General features: G+C 40.5%; 2 protein-coding genes across 3 annotated transcripts in view; both read right to left on the reverse strand.

Annotated features, from left to right (window-relative positions):
* LOC131394552 (zinc finger protein 709-like) overlaps window positions 1-25,994 on the reverse strand; it is a 442,972-nt gene that overhangs the window by 183,867 nt on the left and 233,111 nt on the right. The window lies entirely within an intron of this gene.
* LOC131394537 (zinc finger protein 709-like) overlaps window positions 1-25,994 on the reverse strand; it is a 51,855-nt gene that overhangs the window by 17,596 nt on the left and 8,265 nt on the right. The gene's annotated exons all lie outside the window — the stretch shown is intronic.

Genomic DNA, 25,994 nt, shown 5'->3' on the forward strand with positions numbered 1-25,994 from the left:
GACCCTTCAAGTATGATATAATGTTCCTCATTATCTCTAGTGATAGTTTTTTGTTTTAATGTCTATTTTGCTAGATATTTGTATCCTCTCTCCAGCTTTCTTGTGAAGGCTATTTTCAGATGTATATTTTCCTATTCTTTTACTTATGTTTGTATCTTTCAATCTACAGTGTGTTTCCTATACATAGCACATATTTAGATCATGTTTTTTTTTGTTTTTTTAATCCCGAGGTGACATTCCCTTCCTTCTATTTGGATAATGTAATCCATTCACATTTAGTATTACTTACATATCTGCAATTACATCTGCCATTTCACTTTTTGTTTTCTACAATTTTCATGTTCTTTTTAGTTTCTCTTCTCCTTTATGGGTTTATATTGCATTAATTGAATATCTTCTAAAGTGGCATTTTAATTAAAATGAATTCTTCACTATATTTTTCAAGTTATTTTTTAAGGCTTGCTCTACTATTTAACATATACTTCTTAATATATAAGAAGGATTTACACTACCTTAATTCCAGTGATACATGGAATCATTACTCATATATAGCTCTATTCTCTTTTGCCACTTTTGTGGTTTTATTGTTACGCAGATTATATCTATTAATGACATAATCAATAATACATTGTTACACTTATTTCTTTATCATCTGTAGTCACTTCATTAGCACAACATGGCTTTGCTCCACCCATGAATATTGTGCTTTTAAGGAGAAACAAATTACACATATATTACATTTCTACTTGTAATAAGCAGAACAGCACATTAAATACAGAGTATTTTATGCAATTCCTCTGATACCAGCTGAGAGAAGAAAGGAGAAAACAGGTATTTATTCCGTCTTTCATATTTACATAATTACTTATACTGACATTTTTGTTTCTTTACGTTGATATCAATTACCATCCTGGGTCACTTGCTTTCAACCTGAAGAACTCCTTCAGTAATCTTATAAGGCAGTTGGCTATTAATATATTTTCTCAGTTTTTGTTAATCTGGGAAAGTCTTTATTTCACCTTTATATTTTACAAGGTAATTTTGGTGAATATAGGATTCTTGGTTGACAGGTTTTGTCTTTGTGCACTTAGAATACGTTATCCCTCTGTCTTCTAACCTCCCTTTTCTCTGCTGAAACATCACTTCTTAATTTTACTGGGGTTTCCTATAAGAGTTGGGTAATTTTTTTAATTGCTATTTTTTTCCCCAGTGTATAGTTCCTACTTTCCGGTATCTTTGCATGTCTCTTATTTTTGTTGCAAAGCAGACATTTTACGTAATATATTGTAGCAACTGTTGGGTACTGGTCCCTTTCCTACTGGGACTTTTTATTGTTATTAGCTTATTTATTTGTTCAATGACTGGTTAGATTATTTTAGTTGTCTATGTCCTCCACACAGGGTGAAACCTCTAATATAGCTCCTAGAATCGGGCATGGCTTTGGCTATGTCTACTGTCGTGAGACACTGTGTTGGTAGGGCTCCCTTCCTCTTTCATGGACACACCCAGTGGTTAAACTAGATTAAGTGCTGGCTGATTGCTCTGCTGTTTTTACCAATGTCCTGAGGGTATAAGTTGCTCTACCAAATACTCCAGTGAAATTCTGGCTCCTTTGTAGCAATACTTCCTTTTTTAAATTAATTAATTAATTAATTAATTTCCTCCCAAAAGCCCCAGTATGTAGTTGTATATCCTAGTTGTAAGTTGTTCTAGTTCTTCTATGTGAGCTGCCACCACAGCATGGCAACTGACAGATAGGTGGTGTGGTTCCATGACTGGGAAGTGAACCCAGGCAGCTGAAGCAGTGAGCACTGAACTTTAACCACTAGGCCATCAGGGCTCGCTCTGTAGCAATACTTTCTGAAGTCACTGTTTGATATTTCTTCTGACCCTTGGAAGTATCCTCCCTGCAGTCTAATTCCCTGGATCTTTCCAAAAAACCAGGCATCTTACAGTCTAAGCTGTATCTTCATTAAATACCCAAGTCTACTAATTGCCTTCCACCTCATTCTCCACTGAATTGCAAGTGTCCTTTGATTCAAATTTTTCATGATCTTTTGCTGGCCAAGTTAATTCCTTCAGAAAGGAATTAAGCGATTTGTATTTTATGGCTGGCTTTTTCCCATGTTCAGGTAAAATCTCTGTGCCAGGACTTTGGAGCTGTGGTGGCGACATTAGGAAGCCTCTCCCTGGGTGAAAAATCCCAATTTTAGGGACTGAGTGATCAGTGCAGTGGAGAAACAGAAGCCAGAGGTCCTCTTGATTGTCTCCTGTTATAGCCACCTCATGAGCTGGGGAAAGAGTGATCTGTGCCCAGTATTCTCAGCAAAGTATAACCACAGCAGAGCCTCTGTACCATGAGAAGGGGCTGGGTGCAAGAAGGGTGTCCCTACTGTTCATGTTGTCGGGAGAGAGGGAGAATCTCCCTCTGCCCTTTTCCTTAAGGTTCTTATGGCTGGCCAAATAATTAACAAGACAGGTTAGCAGGAGAAAATAATACCAAGTTTAATAACATGTATACATGGGAGAAAGCAGGGACACTGCGTTTCTCAACACAATAGCAGAAATTCTCGTCTTAAATACCATGTTCAGGGCCGGCCCTGTGGCTTAGCGGTTAAGTGCGTGCGCTCCGCTGCTGGCAGCCCGGGTTTGGATCCCGGGCGGACACCGACGCACCGCTTCTCTGGCCACGCTGAGGCCGCGTCCCACATACAGCAACTAGAAGGATGTGCAACTATGACATACAACTATCTACTGGGGCTTTGGGGGGAAAATAAATAAATAAATTAAATTAAAAATAAATAAATAAATACCATGTTCAGCCAATGATAAAGGAGGATGTGGGGGGGGGAGTCAATTACAGGAGATTACCACTAAAGCACAGTAAACAAGAGTAAGGTTATTATGCAGATTTAAGTCCTCACCTTCCACATTGATAAGTCTCTAGAAATGAGGCCATCCCCCCTTTTCCCAATCCAGAGAGGGAGATACCTTTACAAATGGAGATTTCCCTTATAAATGTAAATGTTTGTCTGGCAACTCCTTGCAGGGCCATCCAGAGAATGTGGCCAGAGAGACATAAAATGGGCTTGTTGATGCCTTTTCTATTGTAACATCTATTTTACATTATATTACAGCCATCAGATAGAAGATCTGTTCCAGGAAGGAGTTACTATGTCAAATTCTTTAGGCAGGTAGTGGGGGAGGTCAAATGTCCCTCAGAGAAAACAATCAAGGTAAAGAGATATATTTCAGGGTGGCCAAATCTTGATCTCCCACAATGTGAACCAATGAAGGACTTAAATTCAGCAATAGGTAGCTGAGGGCATGATCAGTAATGCTGAAGTCCTGGCCATACTTGGAAAAAACCCCTTTGCTGTAAGCTTAGTTAGAAAAAACTTGTCTTCTGGTTCAGGGTGCAGCACTCTGGAGAGGAGTGTTCAGTCTCTGAGCTGAGAGCAGAGAGGGAGTGGGCATTGTTCAAATCCCACACACTCTCCCCTTTCTCACAGAATTTTTATTGATTTTCTTGAATAGATTTTCCTCATTTGATATTTACCTTTAGGATAATTTCCAGAGGCTTCAAATGTTTGTTTTAAAACAACTTTCACCAGTTTCACTGGGGAGCAGAACAGTGGATCTTCTCATGTTATTGTATGACCCTAGTGCATTTAATACACTGCCCACATCAGAAACCCTCTCCAGACTGATATACAATGGCACTACAGGCTGTAGTATCGCTTGTCATTTTATAAATGGAATTGAGAAAATTAATTTTGTATGGTTCATAAAAATGTATTGCACACTTCAAAAAATTATTGTTTAGAGGATTAATACATAGAGCTGTGGCTTCTCATTAAAAATAAATCAGTCATTTGATGATAAACTATTGTTAAAAAGAAAATCACAGGCCCAAAATGGAATAACTTTTCCTAGGCCCACATCACCAAACCAGGGCTTAATACTTAACTGCAGCTTCAGCCTTCCCCAGGAACGTAATCTAACCAGTCATTCTGGGATTTTCTGGTCAGCACTAATGAGGTAATCTGCCACATGGGCCCTCTCCATCTCCCAAGGATAGATGAGGTAATACACCCAGTAAGACCTTTTTGTCCCCAAAGGGAGATAACCTTGTCTGAAATAATCCTTTTATTCTGTTTATGACTTCCTTGTCCTGTCTTTAAAATCATTTTCCTTTCTGTAGCCCTTTGGATCTCCTCTCTACTTGCTAGATGGGAGGCTGCCCAGTTCATGAATAGCTCAATAAAGCCAATTCAACCTTTAAAATTTACTCAATTTTTGTTATTTAATAGATTTGATGGCAGCAACAGGATCCAAAGCAAACTTCTGACAGCGTTAGGGACAATGATAAACACAGGAGTGGTACCCATAAACCCTTTTGAGATCTCTGTCTTTCTTACCATTTCTGAGGGCTGTAGATGTTTCATCTTTGTTCTGAGCTCAACTGTCTTGCCAAAACCTCACAACCTAATTGGCTTTCCAGTCATTTCTCCATTTGTCTGGAATCACTAGTTTCATGTTGGCAACTGCTGGTAGTTCAGACCACAGTTTCCCATTTAACTGGAAGCCCCAGTTCTTGTTTCTGTCCCCAAAGTTCATGCTGGGAACTGCTGGTGACAGCTGCAGTTTCCCATCTGTTTGGCACCAGTCCACAGTCCCTATTTGTTGAGGAGGTTCAATCATTTCTCTAGTCCCAGGCTCCAGGTTGGGACTTCGTGGTGCACATAGGGCCTTTTCTTGGCCAGTCTGCCATAACATCTTTTGGTTACTGCTGGTGTGTTAAGGTGCACATGTTTGTTTTTCTTGTTTTATGTAAATAAATGCTACTGCTAAAGAGAGTCTCACAGACAAAAAGCTACAAAATTGGTAGGCACAGGTGGGGCAGTTAAAGGCTGTTCGAGTGCTCACCACCTAACTCAAAGGCTCCCATGTTAGGAGAAGTTGGTCACAGAATGTGTTATATTGACACTAGCTCACCTGCCAACCTCAAGGAAATTTCCATGCAATGAGGCACACTGTGAAACATCACACAATCTCCAACCCAGTGGCACATCCCACTGAGTATCAATTTGTCTCTGAGAGGCCCAGAGGCTTAACTAAAAGAAATAGAATCCTTAAAATCTAAAGAATTAAGTGCATTACCTTCAGGCACACCTGCTTATATATCTAAGAACTATGGCCTGGAAGCTATAAATCTCTACAAAAATGGCAAAATCTAACTAAGATTTTTTTGTGTTCTGAGAGCTTATCTTAGTAACCATCAGATTGGGGGCCCCAATACAAGACTAGATAGAAGAGTGAGTTGCGCCCCATTTGCAACTGGATAAGGCTGGACAGAAATGTGAGTGATGCTCCATTTGCAGCAAAGGGTCCCACCAAACTGCTGTCTAACCTCAGGGAGGTAACAATGGTTATTACAAGGAATGTTCCAATTAGATTAGATCATTTAAGAAATGCACTTAAAAACAAGTATTCAAAATTCCAAAAATAGCTTCATTGAAAGTTTCATTGTAGAAAGTTAATGAAAAGTTAAAGATATAAGATGTACCTACAAGAAAACTACACAACAATGAACAAAAGTTCACCAGGTTAACGGCCTTACAGACACTCCCATATCTACCTTCAATAGTGGGCCCACATAGAAGCCACTCTCAAAGTTGATAGGACTCTGAAGGATTTTTTGGTAAACTACTACATTATTTCCCTGAAGAGCCAACAGAAACTACAATTAAAACTAGTTGACAAAGTGAGAAACTTTGTCAAATTCTGGTAAACGCCAAAGCTACACCCTCTACTTTAAACTCTACTTGGAGCGTGCAGATGGGACCCTGGGAGAACCGGCAAAAGCCAACTTTGGGTGAGAATTCTTACTAGAGCCAGCTCTCCTGGATCACTGTCTGTAGTGCCCAGTCAAGAGAGCAAAATAAAATATCACGTTGTCCCTTCCTTTCCAAAAAAAAAAACCAATTGGTTATTGATCCTTTCTTTCCCAAATATAGCTATTGCCTTCTTGCTTCTCTTGTTTTATGTCCTAAAAACCTGGCTTGGCTTTCCATCTGCCTGGGACATGCAAGCTGTTGTTTCTTTCCTTTTGGCTATCTTTGAGAGTTACTCTAGATCTTGTGAAGATAATATATTTTGCATGCTCCTTGGGGACACCTCTTGAATCCAAGAGGTTGTTCAATATTGCCAGAAATATTCACTGCTTGTCCCTGCTTGTCCTGGCTGAAACCTGACAGGATATTTCTAAGAACTTAGTAATTTTCTAACCAGAAATTTAACCAAATTGCAAGCTGATATTCAGCACTTGATAGGAAAAAAAATTTTTTGCCTTCTCCTCTAAGCTAAATGTACCCAGAGGGAAAGAAAAACATTCCAACATAGGTAGATGGGTGTCAGTCCTTTAGCATCTAGGCTACGACCCAATTCTTTGAAGAATTGAGAGCAATTGTCCTTATCTCACAAATCCCTGCAAAACTACAAATGCAGCTCTACAGGCAGTTAAAATTCCTTTTACCAATCCCAAAACCTCCCCTATTCACCTCCAAAGGCTTATAACTTATTGGCTTTAGGAAATCAAAGTCCTTCGTGGACAAACTTGCATTCCCTCCCTGTGCCTCTGAGATGTAAATGTTAAAAGTATGAACTTCAGGCAACTAATTCTTATCAGAAGAAAAATGAAAGGAGGAAAGGTCATTTTGAAACTTGGGCAAATAGAAATCTTTTAAGTGCTTCTCCACAGATATTAGTGAAAAGTTTTAGTCATCTGAGAAGGTAACCTTAACATTCCATCTACCAGAAAAATAACTTAGATCCAACTTCTTAATAACTAGTGAGTTTTACAATATCATACCTGTCTCGTGGCTAAAATTTTACAATAAAAACTATAAGGTTTCTGTTTGCATTTGTCTGTATGTGCTGTAGATAGGTGGTATTTTTCCACCTATGGATGGTATTACTAAAATTATTTTGTAAGAGAGTTGTATTTAATTGGCTTAAACAAACAAGCACTTAGTATTATAAAATTCCCAGAAATATAATAGAAACTAACCCAAATGCTTTTCAGGAAAATATTTGGTATTAAAGCTCTTTTAACTTTGTGGATTTAATTAAATAGACATGTCTTTAGAGTTCTCAACACTGAGTATCATGTAGACATACAACTCTCATTCCACCTGGATTATTAATCGAATGAATTCACGTTATCTCTTAAAATTTGTCAGCAAGAAAAATTCATTTGGGATGATGGCTGACTTTGTCTAATGTCTAGTGAAGTTTTTGTGGGAAATCTAAATACAGTTGTTAAGAACAAGCAAATTAAGTAGATACAAGTAAGATAAAATGTTCAAAGGTGAACATTTTAAATAGTCTCCCCAAATCTTTTTTGTAACCTGTAACTTTAAAGTTTTGCTGAGTTAAGTTGAATGATGAGTTAAGTTAAATTGATTGAATATCCAAATCATTTCCAAAGAAAAGGAAACACTCAGTCATTAATTACTTTTTGCTTCCTTCCACGGAGGAATTAAAGATCTTTGGCTCTATTAGTAAACACCTGTGGGAGATCAAGATTTGGCCACCCTGAAATATATCTCTTTACCTTGATTGTTTTCTCTGAGGGACATTTGACCTCCCCCACTAACTGCCTAAAGAATTTGACATGGTGGCTCCTTCCTGGAACAGATCTATCATGATGGCTGTAAAGATAATGTAGGATAGAGGTTACAATAAAAAAGGCACCAACAAGCCCATCTTATCAAAAGTCCTGTCTCTCTGGCCACATTCTCTGGATGGCCCTGCGAAGAAGAGTTGCCAGATAATCATTTACATTTATAAGGAAAATCTCCATTTATAAAGGTGTCTCCCTCTCTGTTTTGAGAAGAGGGGGGGATGGCCTCATTTCTAGAGGCTTATCAATGTGGAAGGTGAGGCCTTAAATCTGCATAATAACCTTACTCTTGTTTACTGTGCTTTAGTGGTAATCTCCTGTGACTGACTCCCCTCACTCCCAACATCCTCCTTTGTTGTTGGCTGAACATGATATTTAAGATGAGAATTTCTGCTATTGTGTTGAGAAACGCAGTGTCCCTGCTTTCTCCCATGTATACATGTTATTAAACTTGGTATTATTTTCTCCTGCTAACCTGTCTTGTTAATTATTTGGCCAGCCATAAGAACCTTAAAGAAAAGGGCAGAGGGAGATCCTCCCTCTTCCCCCGACACACCTCTTATGCCACATGCTGAAAAATTTACTATGAGGAAGAACATGTTTTTGGAAATTATAAAATGTTTTTATAATAAGTCTCTCAATCCACAGAATGCTAATGTAAAAGACAGTTCATAATTGAATGCTTCTTAGTTTTCATTAGAAATTAAAAATTTTGTAGGGTTATAAATTCTAACTTATGTAATTAAAACTACTAAAAATATTAAGGAAAAGGAAATTTATGTGTGGTCAGGGATGGTTAAGATTGGAATAAATTTAATTAAGTAAATGAATTTTAATATCAAAAGTAAACTGCTGCAAAATTACTATTTGGTTTTCTTTCTGTTTAAAGGACAAAGATTTCTGAAACTATTGGTCTGCTCTTGATAATCAGAGACCATGAAAGGTTCGTTTCTTTACCTTTTTAAGTAATCTACCTAGAGGAAAAAACACAAAGATCTTGTGTCTTACAAAATAATCAGCTATGTTCCATGCTGTCTTCACCAGGTCTTTGATTACTTAAACCCTGTACTCTCAATATTAAAAGAGCTAAAGTTTGCTCACAACTATGTAAAGTTCTCTATTTGTCTTTGAAATCTTTTATTGCCACTTTGGTCAAACAGATAATTAAGTATTGATTCATAATGATCGGTGATCCTATTTAGGCAAGTATCTAAAACCTTTGGATATTTTTGACAAACTTCTCAAAAATCAAATTCTAAATGAAGTCTTTTTGACTTTCAACTAACTCTGGGTTTTTCAAGGGGGCCTCTAGAACATGTCAAAGGATTTGTTCTCTCTCCTTATGAAAAAGAAAATGTTAAACTAATTAGGCTATTTGATATGTTAAATTACATGGGAAGCACTGACAAATATGAAATAATACTAAGCCTTCTTTACGGTGTGTCTGTATGGTACGTATTCAAGGTGTTCCAGAAATTGTGTGAAATTCCTGGAAATCTGATAGATCCTGGTATTATGTTATCAGTCAAATTTCCAGTTATTACCTTAAAATGTATGTTACAAAAAAACCCACAAATTTTCCTGTCAATTCCATTTTAATGAACTCTCATCAGATCTTTAACCATGGGCTTTTTTAAGTCTTTTGTCATTTACATAGAGTTATTGTGTTACTCTGATGCTTTTACAAAATGTTCCTACAAAAGGGCTTCATCTTCAAGGAGATTCAAAGAAAGGACTTTTGATAAATATAAATTTCTGATAATTCTAAGATTATAAAAATAAACTAGTGAGAATAAAGACTGCTCTTAAATCTCCTTGGAAGAAACTATACCAGGTCCTCCTCACTACCCAAATGACAGCCTAACTTCAGGGGCTTGAACCTTGGATAGACCCCTCACAGCTGAAGAAGACTCCACCTGACATCTGCTCCTGACAGATGCTGGAGACCTCCAAATCAAATTGACAAGGAAGAGAAGAAGCTGACATCAATGCAGACTGCTTCCTCCAAGGAAGGAAGCCAGATCAACTTCCCACTTAAATATAAAACCCTTCTTTTCTTTCTTTCCTTTAGTCTGGCATTGGCCTGGAAAGATAATACCATCACCCATATCCTCCAGACCACTGCTAAAAAGGGTAACTTCTGGAATTTAGACCAATTTTTTATTTCAGGATAGGAGAAAATCTAACTGCCCCTGGCTTGAATGGGCAAATGCAACAATCCCTATGAATGAATCCATTAACAATGCCACCTTAAGTGAGAGTGGTTTGTGCCCTCACAGGATTTATCTTTGTCTGTAGTGGTTACCATTCTCCTCAGGCCTATGAATGTCTGGATGGCTGGTGCATAACTGGGTAATGCCTCTTACATTATCTAACTGAGCTCCTAACTTTTCACAAGCAAACTGAGACATCTGACTGGTTGACTCCCTTAAATTTACATCATTGAGTCAGAAAGGACCTACCAGGAGGCATTCAGGACTCAGGATTCACTTCCTTTGACAGGGCCATACTTCCCTGGTTAGGAGTAAATGTAAATGAGAATATAATCAGGAAACCTCTCCTTAGCTCTTGAAGATATTGCAAAACCCACTGCTAAGACAATAGCTGCCCAACAAAGGTCATCAGACAATCTGGCCAAAGTTGTTCTAGTAACAGGACAGCCCTTAATTATCTTTTAGCTGAGCAAGTGTCTGTGCTGTGGCCAACACCACCTGCTGCACCTGAATTAACACTTCTGGGGAAGCTGAAACTCAGTTACATAAGATCACTGAGCAAGCCACTTGGCTTTTTTAAAAAGATTACTCTTTTAATGGAGTCTTTGCCCCATATGATTTTAATTGGTTGCGGTCTTGCGGACGATGGCTTCAAAGTGCACTCCAGATATTGAGAATTATCCTGCTTATTATAATCATAATAAACTCCCTGATATGTTGTATAATCTCAAAAGCTTTAAATGCATGTTTGCAGCTGCTAACCACCAAGCAACTGATCTCCCTAAGACTGGAACATCAGAAAAGAAATAAAGAGAATGACTGACATAAAGATAGTGGACCTGAAGCCTTGACCTGTGAATGTCACAGAGGTTAAGCAAAAAGGTCATGGGGCCGGCCTGGTGGTGCAAGCGGTTAAGTGCGCGGGCTCCGCTGCAGTGGCCCAGGGTTCACCGGTTTGGATCCCGGGCGCACACTGACGCACCGCTTGTCAAGCCATGCTGTGGCGGCATCCCATATAAAGTAGAGGAAGATGGGCACGGATGTTAGCTCAGGGCCAGTCTTCCTTAGAAAAAAAAAGAGGATTGGCATCAGATGTTAGCTCAGGGCTGATCTTCCTCACACACACACAAAAAAGGTCATGACCTCTGGATACCATCTAGAGGCACAACAAAAACTGAGAGAATTTCACAGCAGTAGCTCTGAGTGGCAATAATGCCTTAAATCTTGATCACATCTCTCAATTAAGCTGAGAGTCTGAAGAAAAAGAAGGAAGCTGTGAAGAAAACCACAGGTCCCAAATAGAGTCACTTGTGCTAGGCTCACAACACCAAACCAGGGCTTAATACCTAACCTAATTGTAGCTGCAACCTTCCCCAGGAATGTAGTGGAACTAGTGAGTCTAGGATTTTCTGGTCAGCACCAATGAGGTAATCTGCCAGATGGGCCCTCTCCTCTCCATCCCCCAAACGAAGATAAAGTCCACCTAATAAGATCTTTTTGTCCCCAAGGGAGGCAACCATGCTTAAAATAATCCTTTTTTCTGTTTATGACTTCCTTGTCCTGCCTTTAAAACCTTTCCCTTTCTGTCACCCTTTGGAGCTCCTCTCTACTTGCTAGATGGGATGCTGCCCAATTGATGAATTGCTCAATAAAGCCAATTAGATCTTTAAAACTTACTCGGTGAAATTTTTGTTATTCAACACTATTAAAAATAAAATATGGTTCATATACTTTTTTTTATTTATCATGAATTGTTTATTGTGAATCAAGTTTTAAAAACTCAGCCTGATTTAAAAGTGTGCTTGATGCCTTGCACCTGGTATGTCTTCAATCACTGGCATCTAGATTCCCCATGCTCATGTAGACAACAATGCAATTCACTTCTTGGAAGTCTTTTTAGCACTTAGGTAAAAAGAAGCAATTTAAAGTACATATGTTTTCTTCCCTTTGACATGCAAAGGTCATGTGGTTTACACTGTGAAATGTGCTTTGCTTTCTTGTTCATGTAAAATAAATCCTGCACCTATTTTCATATGAACGGTGGGGTGCCACCAGCACGTGTGACGGGGAACACTGGAAAGCTGCTGCTACTGTCCCTCACCAGGCCGTCCCTGATCAAAGACAGGACATAATGGTCAGGAGGATGTCAAACTCCAGGCAATCATGCTAGAGGATGCCCTGGCCAACAGTCCACTTCATCTTCATATTTTTTTGGGGGGGAGGAAGATCAGCCCTGAGCTAACATCCATGCCAATCCTCCTCTTTTTGCTGAGGAAGACTGGCCCTGAGCTAACATCCATGCCCATAATTCCATGCCTATACTTCCTCTACTTTATATGGGACGCTGCCACAGCATGGCTCTACAAGCAGTGCGTCGGTGCGCAACCGGGATCCGAATAGGCCAACCCCGGGCCGCTGCAGCGGAGCGCGCGCACTTAACTGCTCGCGCCACCGGGCGGGCCCCATCATCTTCATATTTTTACAGACTTTTAGCTCATTGCCAGTGGTCTAGCTGCCTGGCAACAAGAACAACATCAACTCCTTATCCAAGGTCACACTTTGGGAGAAAGCACTCTGAGATAACCTTGCTCATAATTACTCAAATACATAAGAAGCTCACATCTGTCTCTGCACATACTAAAAATCAAAGCACAGAGCCTCACTTCAACCCTCAAGCTGATAAATTAGTTACAATTTCTGAAACAAATACTGACACCTTAGTTGAACTCAGAAGCAGAGAAAACAAACACCGGGTGTGGGAGGCAGGCTTTGGAGCATCAAGACAGTGAGAGGCCCCTATGTTCCCATCAGAGGCTGTGAACAGCTTATTTGAATAATACTGTGAACAGACATGGTAATGATACCCACTAGGCTACCGACTAAGACTGTCACACTATTTTGTAAAAGTATAACACTATACTATACATTACAAAACTAATTATACATATGTTAATTATATAATGTATTCCACTTATAAACGAATGATGTGTAATACAAAACTATATGCTACCTATACTATATACAGGTAACATACTAAATATACCATATATAAATATATACATACTGTATTCTACATTGTCTATGTATAAATATACACGTATACTTATAGATATGCATTATATGCAGTATTTGATAATTTTATATATACATAGTAAATACAGTAAACAAACATCTATTTTCAATATAGATGAAAAAGGCCTACACAAAATATTAGTACACTGAATCCAGCAATATATAAAATACCCTAAACACCAAGACCCTGTGGGATTTAACCCAGGAAGGAAATGCTGATTTTCCATCTGGAAATGAATTAACATAAGAAACAATTAACAGAATTGAGGTCAAAAACTGCAGGATCACCTAATAGATACAAATAAGCATTAGACACTGTTCAACACCCTTTCACAAGGAAAACACTCAATAAACTACGATAAACTCCCTCAGTAAACTACCTCAACCTGAAATAAAGCATCAATGAAAACCCACAGCTGACATCACTCTTGATGGTGAAAGACTGAAGGCTTCCTCTCTAAGATCAGAGAGAAGACAGATGTCTGTTCTCACCAGTTCTACCCAACATGGTAGGCAAGGTGCTACCAGGGCAATTAGGCAAGAACATGGAAAAAAAATAATAGATTTCAAAGGACATACACACAAAGCTCCACAGACAGACATACAAAATCACACAGACTTTGTCATGGCACATATAGGAGGACACACACAGACACAAACTCACAAACCCTCAGAGTTAATGGCTCAGAGACACACAGATGTTCCCATAGACACACAGAGCCCAGGCCCTCTGCACTCCTCCCCACTTTTCTTTACTCTTTAGGGCCAATCATCAGACATATGGTATAATTTTACCTATATATCATCATCTTTCTTAAAATGTCACCTTTAAAGCAAACAAGGATATTTGCTCTGCTTTGCTCACAAAAGCACCTACCAGAAGGCCTGTCACACCAATATTTCTTGCATATCAGAGCTCAGAGAGAGAGACACACACACACTCACATGGAAGCTTCACACAGACCTCATCACAGGCCCAGACCTTCACACAGTGCATTGTTCTCACTCCCATCCCACATGGTAGAGGGGTGGGTGTCTCCTGGCTCCCAAACCAATCCCCAAAGAAGGTGTCTCAGCTCCTCCAGAGGGGGAAGGGATTTCACCCTTTCTGACACCCCACAGGACAAACAGCACATCTCTACAAAAAACACAAAATGGGAGACTGGATGGCAGAGTAAGGGCCCAAAAAGGCTGGAGTCATGATGTTCCAGCCCCTCTCACTGCTACAAATGCATCTAGAAACTCACTCATCATGAATTGTCCCTTTGTCACCTTGCTTTTCTACTGTGAGCTCAGTGAGGGGACCAAAGGTATCTCCTCACTCAGCACCCATGTCCTCTGCTGCAGGCTCCTTGGTAAACATCACCTCTACTGTGGACTCATATTCCCACAGACCTCACTCAGTCCCCCCACGGGGGCCCCACCATTTTAACTGAACACATTCTCATTAGGATCAGAGTCTAATTTGTAGCCTTGAGATTGTAATTTATGGAGGAGACAAAGTGACAACATGGACAGGACAATGTCATTGAAACATTTTCATTACTTACAGTTCCCAAGATAAGGAGGCATGCCATGCCAGGCAGGCTCACAGGGGCTGCATCAGGTTTGCTCAGGAGGCAGAATCAGGAGGGGGACAAAAAAAACCAGGCCACAGCCTTTATTTGGGGTTGCATAGGAAATCTAAGTCAGGGCAGAGTAAGCAGCTTAGGATTGGCTACTTTGAACAACTCCAGCAGCCTCTGGGTGCTCAGTCATCTGGTACCTGGCCCTGGGTTGGTTTAGGGCAGAGGAGATATTGTCTTGGTGTGTGAGAGGTGGATAAGGAGGTCTGTAGGGACAGGGCACTGGACCGGGTGGTGGGCATATGAGAGGCCTGCTCCAGACAGGCTGTCCACTGCCAACATGGAGTTAGGTCCCCCTGGGAGGGGCAGTGTCTCCCTATGTCTGAGAGGCCCCCCAAGATGTCAAAACATCTGAAGAGACAGAAAATAAAACACAGGATGAATACGATCAGAAAGAAGACAGGGATTTGTCTGCTCACATCAGTTTGATTCAACGCGGTGAGGGAGGTGCTACCTGGGCAATTAGGCACCAAGTGAAATAAAAGCATTCCAGATTTTAAGGACATACACACATAGCTCCCCAGACAGACATACAAAATCTCACAGGCTTTCTCACTGGACACACATGTGCACACACCCACATGCAGACACCTAAAGTCACAAGCCCTCAGAGACAATGGCCCAGAGACACACAGCCCAGGCCCTGAAGAGGGGAGAGTCAGGGCCCGCAATGGCTGCAGTGACCATCGTGTTCCAGCCCCTCACATTGCTGTGGTCACTTCCAGAAATGGGCCCCTCATGACGAGCCCCTTCCTCACTTTGCTTTCCCATTGAAAGCTCAGTGCAGACAACAAAGGTCTGTGCGTCCTCATCCAGCTGCTGTGTCCTCTGCTGTGGTCTCCACGGTCTGTGATTCATCACCCCCTGAGGTCTCCCCCGCATGCAGACCTCGCATGTGTCTGCCCCATGGGCCATTCTCACTGAGGCTTTGATCACTACCCTGCCCTGGAACTTTTACTGATGAGGGGGTGGAGACCTCAGGAACTCAGACCCCAGGTCTCCCACCGAAGACATCACCTTGGGGACCCAGGAAAGCACTGGAAATTGTTGCAGGAGCACGTAGTGATGTGGTTTGACCCATTTCTGCCTCTTCCCTTCAAGAAACTGTGGGCACAGCCACCAAAAAAGGAGGGGGGGGCACCATCTTCTGCACATGCACACTTCAGGAAAAGCAGAAATCCTCACTATTTCCCACCACTTCCTTTGGCATGGTCCCCATGCATTCTGGGAGCCATGTGAAGGGAGGGGGCCCATGACTGTGGAGGGTCTGGCTGGGATCACCATTTCCCACAGACCTGGGGGCTGGGACTCTACAGGGTGAGTCCTGTTGCAGAAAAAGTAAGCACTGGCCTTGGTGGGTGGGCTCCAAAGTCACTCTGGAGGCGGGTTCTGAGGTGAGGGAACTGGGCGTGATCAGCACATGAGCCACTGAAACCACAAGGTGGAATGTGCCAGAGATCTCAGGGAGAGGGATTTAGGTACACCTGGGTACCTGAGGGACTCCTAGAGCTTGGACAAGGCAGTGCATCTCTTTTTGACACTAGTGATGGTTTCAAGATTATTGTGATACCGTGCTTGTTGGTGCAGAGGTGATGTTTACGTGATAGTGGGGAGTGTTGTCATCCAGGGGCCTGTGCCTCATGACATGGGTCCTGGGTTCTGCCATCGTCTCACCTCATGGTCACCTGGGGTTGCAAATGTGAAAACATATACAGGAAATCTCATTTCATATGGAGCCAAGAAGCTCTGAAGGGGGTGCTCTCAGGGACTATGACTTGCCACACCCTACAGACTCCAAACAGGAAGAAGTGTCCCTCCCATTCCCCAACAGGAAGAAGCTTACTTTACAGACCCCAGCAGGAGGAAGAATTTCTCTTTGCCCAACAACAGCCCAGCCAATGAGAAACCACTGCACCACAGCCACTGTCACCACTCTGAAATCTCATCCTCCTTCACTGGACTTCTGTTCTAAATAGCCCCTCCCAGCTTTCCCCTTTCCTCTATGAAAGCAAGCCCATCTGTTCTCTTCTCCCTACCTGCTGATGGTTCACCATAGTTTCCATGCCCTGAATTGTACTTCCTCTGCTATTCATGAATAAACTCATTTTACTGGTAAAATAACTGGCTCTTTTAATTTTGAGGTCAACACAACAGACAAAATTTTCAGAGTGGGACAAGTATTGCATTTAAACATGTTTTTCAACAAGGAGGCACAGAGGAGTCTTCAGATGGGAAACTTAAGAGCTGGAAATGGTATCAAGACCTGCTCTGGGAAGATATGATGTTGATGCCCAAGGATTAGATGAGGATGTACCCAGGCAGATCCCATGCGTGGAGATGAGTTAGACGCACCTTTATGTTTCAGACCACCGCATTCCCAGGATATGACCCAGGAAACCTGGTGTTAACTCAAAGAGGGATGCTGGGAGCCCTATCACTTTCTCACCAGTTATGTGAACGACATGAGGGCAGGTGTAGCCTTAGAGGGAGTAATCTAACTTCAGATGGGGTACCAGGAAAAGTCTCTTCTGGCCTGTTGTTCTTTCCCAGTCCTTCCATGTCTTCCTAAGAAGGAACTCAAGGTGGTGGAAGGAAGTGTTGCACGCGTAGCAATGAAAGTTCAGGAGAGTTTAACATTGTCCTAGAATGTGAAGATATTTTTGTTGTTTTCTATTAATTGTTTTTAGTATATACACATGCTATTTGAAGAGTAGTTATGAGTTTTCACAAATGCATAGTTATACCACCATCACAACGGAGAACACTCCATTACCCCAAAGGAAAACTCTTGGGGTTTTCCTCCTACCGTTAATAACTGCTGTGTTTCAGGTTCCTATACCTTTGCCTTTTCCAGAAGGTCATATAAGTGGAAAATCATGTTGCCTTACAAGGCCTGTTTGGAAACTTTGATGCTACATTGGTAAAAGTGCATAATTATACAAACCTTGGAGTGTTCTTCTGAGTTTAAAATTTTTTCCATTGCCCAGGAAAGAGGCACACATTATGCCTTCAAAACTAAGAGATTCTTCTGTCATGAGCTATCTGGATTTGGGTAAGACACGTACATAACTTTCTTTACTTGCATCTTGGGAGGAAGGATGGGGCAGGGGATCAAATGAGATACTAATAATTACAAAATCACATAATCTCTACACTCCTAGGAAAACATAAATTAGGAGTGAATAAAAAAAGAACAAGTTTGGGTTTCTGTTGTTTCGTGAAACAAAAGCTATTACGTTTTACCCTGTCTTCCATAACATCTCCTGGCAATGTAAACATCTGGATGATCCCTGGAAACAGCAAAAATGGGCTTTGGGGGCTTTGTGCATCACTGAAACAAAAACCTCCCAGCTACTCCTCTTATGAAAAGGCACAGAAAATTTTCCAGATTGAGGATGTCAAATTTACCTCCTTTGCCACCAGAGAGGGATATTACTCAAAATGACACTGTGTGTCTACAGCTCACCTCAATTATTCCTTGGATCATCACCCTCTAAACATTCACAGCTCTTTTTAGTGTTTTAACCAGGAAATCACATTGGACTTGCACAGATATCACTCTACACATAGGAAACCCATGACGGGCGACAACTGTGCAGATGACCAGAACCCTTTCTGAAACTGGGAGAAACTCACAGGTTTCATGGGGTAGAAAATATGTCACTCAGTCTGAATAGCAAAAAAATGATATGCTGAATCAAAAAGCAATTTCAAGCCCTTTCAACTGATGTTAAACAGAAACATAAATACCACAAACGCCCAAGGCCTACAGCAATGGAACTCTCACCCAGGTATCTGGATCGTGATCAAATAGCACATGCAGTAACTTTTAACCATGGCTAAAATGAAGATGAACTCTGTCTATGCCTTTATCTTTATGGGAACCATTGCTGTTACTCCCAGGAATGCAGGACTTCCAGTGTTGCTGTCCATTGTTTACATCCACACCCGAGCAGTTCCTCCAACAGTGCTTAAGATGTATTAGATGGTGGGAAAACAATGATTAATGATGACACCCTCACTCACTGAGGCCCCTACCTTAGTAGAGAAGATACACACCCATCAAATGATGAATGGATAGAGAAGCTATGGTATATATATATATATATATAGATGATAAAGTATTATTCAGCCATAAGAAAACAAGGAAATCCTAGAATTTGCAGAAACATGGATGAAACTTGAAGGCATTATGCTAAGTGAAATAATTCAGACAGAGAAAGACAAATACTTTATGATCCCACCTATATGTGGAATCTAAAAAGAGAACACAAAAACTCATAGAAAAAGAGATTGGACCTTTGATTACCAGAGGTTGGGGGGAAGGCAATTGGAGGAAGGTGGTCAGAAGGTACAAACTTCCAGGAGTGACATCAGCATCATGGCGGAGTGAGCTTTCCCATACACTCTCCCCGGATAAGATACAACAAAAACAACATTCACATACCAACAAAGGACACTCACACAACACAAAAGGATGTCTGAGAGACCTACACAGCCACACATCTGAGAGTGGATGTGCTGGAGCCCCCGGAGGAAGTGGGGAGAGGGAAGGAGAAATCCTCCCCTTCCTCATCTGATCGGTGATTCGGGTCCGCATGGCTCCCAGAGAGGGAGGAGGGGTGGCCCTCTGTGGGAAAACCATCACTCTCCAAGTTCTCCCATAGCCTGTGGGAAAATCCCATACAGAGGAGTCTGAACTGTAGCAGGGGTGCCATCAATATCTGATCACCCCAGGAGAGCAGATAGTGATGGAAGAACCAGAAGCCCCCCAGAATCGGGCAGGCAAAAGAGAGAGCCCCTCCTCCCCACATGCCAGGCACTTCAGCTCAGCCAGCCAGCTAGAGTGCTTGTGGATCTCAGTGGGCTAAGAATACAGAGCGCTTGACCCCCACCCAGTGGCGGCAGGTGGAAACTGCAACCAGATATTGTTAGGATGAGGAGAAACAAGTCAACTTCAGCAGGCATGATGCAAAAATATATTAAATCTCCAGACCAGAAGGAAAATGACAAGCACCCAGAAATCAACCCTGAACTCACATAAATTTATAACCTAAATGACAGAGAATTCAAAACAGCTATCATAAAAAACCTCAACAAATTACAAGAAAACATAGATAAGCAATTCAATGAGATCAGGAATTTCTTCACAAAAGAAACTGAAACCATAAAGAACAACCAATCAGTAATGTTGGAGATGAAAAACACAATGGAGGAGATAAAGGAAAATCTGGACTCTTTAAAGAACAGAGCTGACAATATGGAGGAAAGAATTAGCATTATTGAGGATAGGAATGCAGATATGCTCCAGATGGAGGAAGAGAGAGAACAAAGACTAAAAAGAAATGAATAAATTCTCTGAGAAATATCCAACTTATTTAGGAAATGTAACCTAAGGATTATAGGAATTCCTGAGGGAGAATGGAGGGAGAAAGGAACAGAGAGCTTATTCAAAGAAATAATAGCTGAAAACTTCCCAAATCTGGGGAAGGAGCTGGAAATATCAGTAAAATAAGCCAATAAAGGGGCCAGCCTGGTGGTCTAGTGGTTAAGTTTGCACGTTCTGCTTCAGCAGCCTGGGGTTCGCTGGTTTGGATCCTGGGCGCAGACCTACTCACTGCTCATCAAGCCATGCTGAGGCAGCATGCCACACAGAAGAGCTACAACTCTGCAACTATGATATACACCTATGTACTGGGGCTTTAGGGAGAAAAAAGAAAAAAGGAAGATTGGCAACAGATGTTAACACAGGGCCAGTCTTCCTCAAAAAAAAAAAAAGAGAAGCCAACAGATCACCTAAATGTATCAACAGGAAAAGGCCCTCTCCAAGGCATATAGTAGTAAAGCTGGCAAAAGTCAATGACAAAGAAAGAAATTAAGGGAAGCTAGACAAAAACAAAAAATAATGTACAAATGAATTCCCAACTGGCTCTCAGCAGATTTCTCAACAGAAACTTTACAGGGTAGGAGAGACTGGAACGATATATTCAAAATTCTGAAAGACAAAAACCGTCAGCCAAGAATACTCTATCCAGCGAAAATATCCTTCAAATACAACAGAGAAATAATAACTTTCCCAGATAAACAAAAGCTAAGAGAGTTCATGGCCATGAGACCTCCCCACACAAGAAATGCTCAAAAAGGCCCTCATGCTTGAAAAAAAAAGAGAAAGGGGCTACAAAGCTTTGAGCAAGGATAAAATAGGTAGACAAAATCAGAAAAATAGTAGCTCTCTATTAGAATAGATTAGCAAACCCTTAAATACCAAAATCAAAGATCAAAGGAAGGAAAACACCAAAAATAAATATAACCTCATCACTTTAAACACACACTCACAACACAAGATGGAATAAGTTGTGACGATAATAACTTAGAAGGGGAAGAGGAAAGGGATCAAATTGACTTAGTCTAAGGAAATAAGAGGGCAGGAGATCATGGACTATCTCATCCATGAGATTTTCTTATACAAACCTCAAGGTAACCACTAAACAAATAATCAGAACAGAATCACATATGATAAATAGAAAAAAGAGAAATCATGCAGAACTACCAAACTGAATTTGTAGTCCGAAACACACGGTATGAGAAACAAAGGAAATGCAAAACAACCAGAAAATAAGCAATAAAATAACATTAAGCCCTCATATATCAATAATCACTCTAAATGTAAATGGACTGAATTATCCAATCAAAAGACACAGAGTGGTGGGATGGATTAAAAAACAAGACCCAACAATATGCTGCCTCCAGGAAACACATCTCAGCTGTAAAGACAAACACAGGCTCAGAGTGAAAGGATGGAAGACGATATTCCAAGCTAATGGCAAATAAAAGAAAGCAGGTGCTGCCATACTCATATCAGACAAAGTTGACTTCAAGATAAAACAGGTAATGAGAGACAAAGAAAGGCAATATATGATAAAAGGGACACTCCACCAAGAAGACATATCAATTATAAATATATATGCACCCAACATAGGAGCACCAAAGTACATAAAGCAACTATTAACAAACCTAAAAGGAGATATTAACAACACACAATAATAGTAGGGGATCTTAATACCCCACTTACATCAACAGATACGTCATCCAGACAAACAGTCAATAAGGAAATAGTGGACTTAAATGAAAAACGAGACAGGATGGACTTAACGTATATACAGAACACTCCATCCAAAAACAGCTGACTACACATTCTTCTCAAGCACACATGGAACATTCTCAAGGATAGACCATATGTTGGGAAACAAGGCAAGCCTCTATAAATTTAAGAAGATAGAAATCATAACAAGCATCTTTTCTGACCATAATGCTATGAAACTAGAAATCAACCACAAGAAAATAACTGGGAAACTGACAAAGATGTGGAGCTTAAAAAACATGCTACTGAACAACAAATGGATCACTGATGAAATTAAAGGAGAAATAAAAAATATCTGGAGACAAATGAAAATGAAAACACACCATACCAACTCATATGGGATGCAGCAAAAGCAGTCTTGATAGGGAAACTCATAGCAATACAGGCTCACCTCAACAAACAAGAAAAAGCCCAAATAAGCAACCTTAAACTATGCCTAACAGAAGTAGAAAAAGAAGAACAAACAAAGTTCAAAGTCAGCAGAAGGAGAGAAATAGTAAAAATTAGAGCAGAAATAAATGAAATTGAAATGAAAAAAACAGTAGAAAGGATCAATGAAACAAAGAGTTGGTTCTTTAAGAAGATAAACAAAATCAACAAACCCTTAGCCAGACTCACTAAGAAAAAAAGAGAGAAGGCTCAAATAAATAAAATTAGAAATGAAAGAGGAGAAATTACAACAGATACCACAGAAATACAAAGGATTATAAGAGAACACTATGAAAACCATATGCCAACACATTGGATAACCTAGAAGAAATGGATAAATTCTTAGACTCATACAACCTCCCAAAACTGAATCAAGAAGAAATAGAGAATCTGAATAGACCAATCACAAGCAGAGACTGAAAAAGTAATCAAAAACCTCCCAAAAAATAAAAGTCCAGGACTAGATGGCTTCTCTGGAGAATTTTACCAAACTTTCAAAGATTTAATACCTATCCTTCTCAAACTATTTCAAAACATAGAGGAAGATGGAACATTTCCTAACACGTTCTACGAGGCCATCACCACCCTGATACCAAAGCCAGACAAGGACAATACAAAGAAGCAAAACCACAGGCCAATATTGCTGATGAACATGATGCAAAAATACTCAACAAAATATTGGCAAACCGAATACAGCAATATGTTAAAAAGATGATACACCATGACCAAGTGGGATTTCTACCAGGGACACAGGGATGGTTCAACATCTGCAAATCAATCAACGTGATACACCACATTAACAAAATGAGGAATTAAAACCACATGATCATCTCAATAGATGCAGAGTAGACATCTGACAAGATCCAACATCCATTTATGATAAAAACTCTCAACAAAATGGGTATAGAAGGAAAGTACCTCAACCTAATAAAGGCCATATACGACAAACCCACAGCCAACATCATACTCAACGGGGAAAGTCTGAAAGCCATTCCTTTGAGAACAAGACAAGGGTGCCCACTCTTGCCACTCTTATTCAATGTAGTAATGGAGGTTTTGGCCAGAGCAATTAGGCAAGAAAAAGGAATAAAAGGAATCCAAACAGGCAATGAAGTGAAACTCTCACTATTTGCAGATGACATGATTTTATATATAGAAGGTACAAACTTCCAGTTATTTTATAAGTACTAAGTACTAAGATGTAATGTACAACATAACAACTATAGCTAACACTGCTGCATGCTACACAGAAAAGCTGTTAAGAGGATAAATCCTAAGAGTGCTCATCACAAAGAGATTATTCTTTTATTCTTTCTTTTCTTTTTATTCTATCTGAGAAGATGGATGTTAGCTGACTGACTGTGGTAATCATTTCATAATATGTGTAAATCAAACCATCATATTGTAAACCTTAAATTTATACAGGTATGTATGTCAATTTTTTCTCAATAAAACTGGAAAAAAAGAGTCAGAGACTTCTGGTCTTGGGTCTGCTATGCAAGGAGCTTAAAGCTAGATTCTCATCCTCAGAAGAAAAAAGCCAAGAAACTTGAAATCAACAACTCTTGCACCAGAGAATTGAGGTCACAGGGTAAACCACTGTCTCCACAATTAAAGAGAGAGACAAAAAAGTAACCATTTAAAAATATAACCCAAATATTCTATTTTTTTTTTTTGTGAGGAAGATCAGCCCTGAGCTGACATCTGATGTCAATCCACCCCTTTTTGCTGAGGAAGATTGGCCCTGGGCTAACATCCATGCTCATCTTCCTCTACTTTATATGGGACGCTGCCACAGCATGGCTTGACAAGCGGTGCGTCGGTGTGCGCCTGGCATCCGAACCTGCAAACCCCAAGCCACCGAAGTGGTGTGTGCACACTTAACTGCTACACCAGCAGGCTGGCTCCCTAAACATTCTGTTCTTAATAAGGCATGCACTAAAAACAATCTATTACACAAGACCTTAACTGACTGGAACTTTCTAAGAGCCGAAACGACTTGGAGGTAGCGAAAGAGAATACTTGAGTTTCTTATAGCCTTTTCTGGTCTCAAAGGTGGGGCAATTGTGAAGAAGATGGTTTTTTCCCCCTCATGACATCAAATATTTGATGTCTGCTCCAATGCTACTACTCCAACTCCACATAACCAAAGAGGTGTCCAACAGTTCAATTCAGTTCTAACACTAACCAGAGTTCACATACAACTCCACAGGTTAAGATCTCAGTCCCCAAAACTGCCCCTTCTTTAGATGCCAACCACAAATGGGGTGCCCAGGCTACTAACATTTCTACTCAGCCATCTACAGATTCACAGATTCTCTTACCACCTTACTACACTTGGTAATTTACTGAAATAATTGTGAGACCATAGCAAATTGTTTTAATTACTATCATTAGTTTACTATAAAGGATACAACTCAGAAACAGACAAAGGGTAGAGATGTATGGGCAAAGTAGGGTGGTGGTATGGGTGAGGGGAGTGGAGATGGAGGGGGCCGCAGAGATTCCACATTCTCTCTGGACACTCCACCCTCCCAGCACTTGGACGTGTTCACAAATGCAGAAACTCTCTGAATTCTGTCTTTAAGGGTTCTAACGGAGTTCTTTCTCATTATATCGACACAATTTATTAAATCACTGGCCATTGGCCATTAACTCAGTCTCCAGCCCCTCTCCTCTCCACAGAGCCTGGGAGCTGGGGCTGAAAGTTCTAAGTCTCTAATCAAGGCTTGGTGTTTCCAGTGTCCCATCCCCATCCTGAAGGTATCTAGGAGCCAGCCAAGATTTACCTCATTAAAACAAAAGACACTCTATCATCCTTATCACTCAAGTAATTCCAACGGCTTCAAGAGGTTTTTGCTAGGAACTAAGGACAAAGATCAAACATCTTTCTTATTATATTACAGAAGCTCAAGCCCAGAGACACAGGCTCACTAAAAGATCAAGACCAAATCACTGGACTGGAGAATGCTCCTCCTCTGCCCATACCCACCTCTACATCAACTGAGCTCTTGTTTATTGTTAGTGGACTACACTGAAACAACTAGATGCTTTCCAGGAATATCAGGAAGAAGGCAACATTGTCCCCTCTTACCACTCCTAGTCAACCTTATACTGGAATTCTTAGTAATGCAATTAGACACAAAAAGGAAATAAAACATACAAAAATTGGGAAGCAAGAAATAAAACTATCCTTGTGGCAGACGATTGTCTATGGAGAAAATCTCAAAGAATCCCTAATAACAAAGAAACCCCTTGAACTAAGAAGAGAGTAGAGGAAGGTTGAAAGATAAAATATTAATATATTAAACAGTATTGTTGCCTATAGATCTACACAAAGATGAGTTGAACTCATCTGCGACAAGGACCAAAGGCAATTCAATGGGAAAACATAGCCTTTTCAACAAATAATGCAGAAAAACTGGTCATCCACATGTCAAAAGAAAAAAAAAAAAAAAGAATCTAGATAGACTTTATACTTTTCACAAAAATTAATTTAAAATGAATCATAGATCTTACGATAAAATGTAAAACCACAACACTCCTAAAAGGTAACAGAGGAGGGCCGGCCCGGTGGCGCAAGTGGTTGGGCGCGCGCGCTCCGTTGCGGCAGCCCGGAGTTCACCGGTTCACATCCTGGGCGCGCACCAATGCACTGCTTGGCAAGCCATGCTGTGGCGGCGTCCCACATAAAGTGGAGGAAGATGGGCACGGATGTTAGCCCAGGGCCAGTCTTCCTCGGTAAAAAAAGAGGATTGGCAGATGTTAGCTCAGGGCTGATCTCCTCACAAAAAAAAAAAAAAAAAAGGTAACAGAGGAGAAAATCT

Source organism: Diceros bicornis, chromosome 30, assembly GCF_020826845.1.
Source record: "Diceros bicornis minor isolate mBicDic1 chromosome 30, mDicBic1.mat.cur, whole genome shotgun sequence".
In the NCBI taxonomy this organism is placed as follows: Eukaryota; Metazoa; Chordata; class Mammalia; order Perissodactyla; family Rhinocerotidae; genus Diceros; species Diceros bicornis.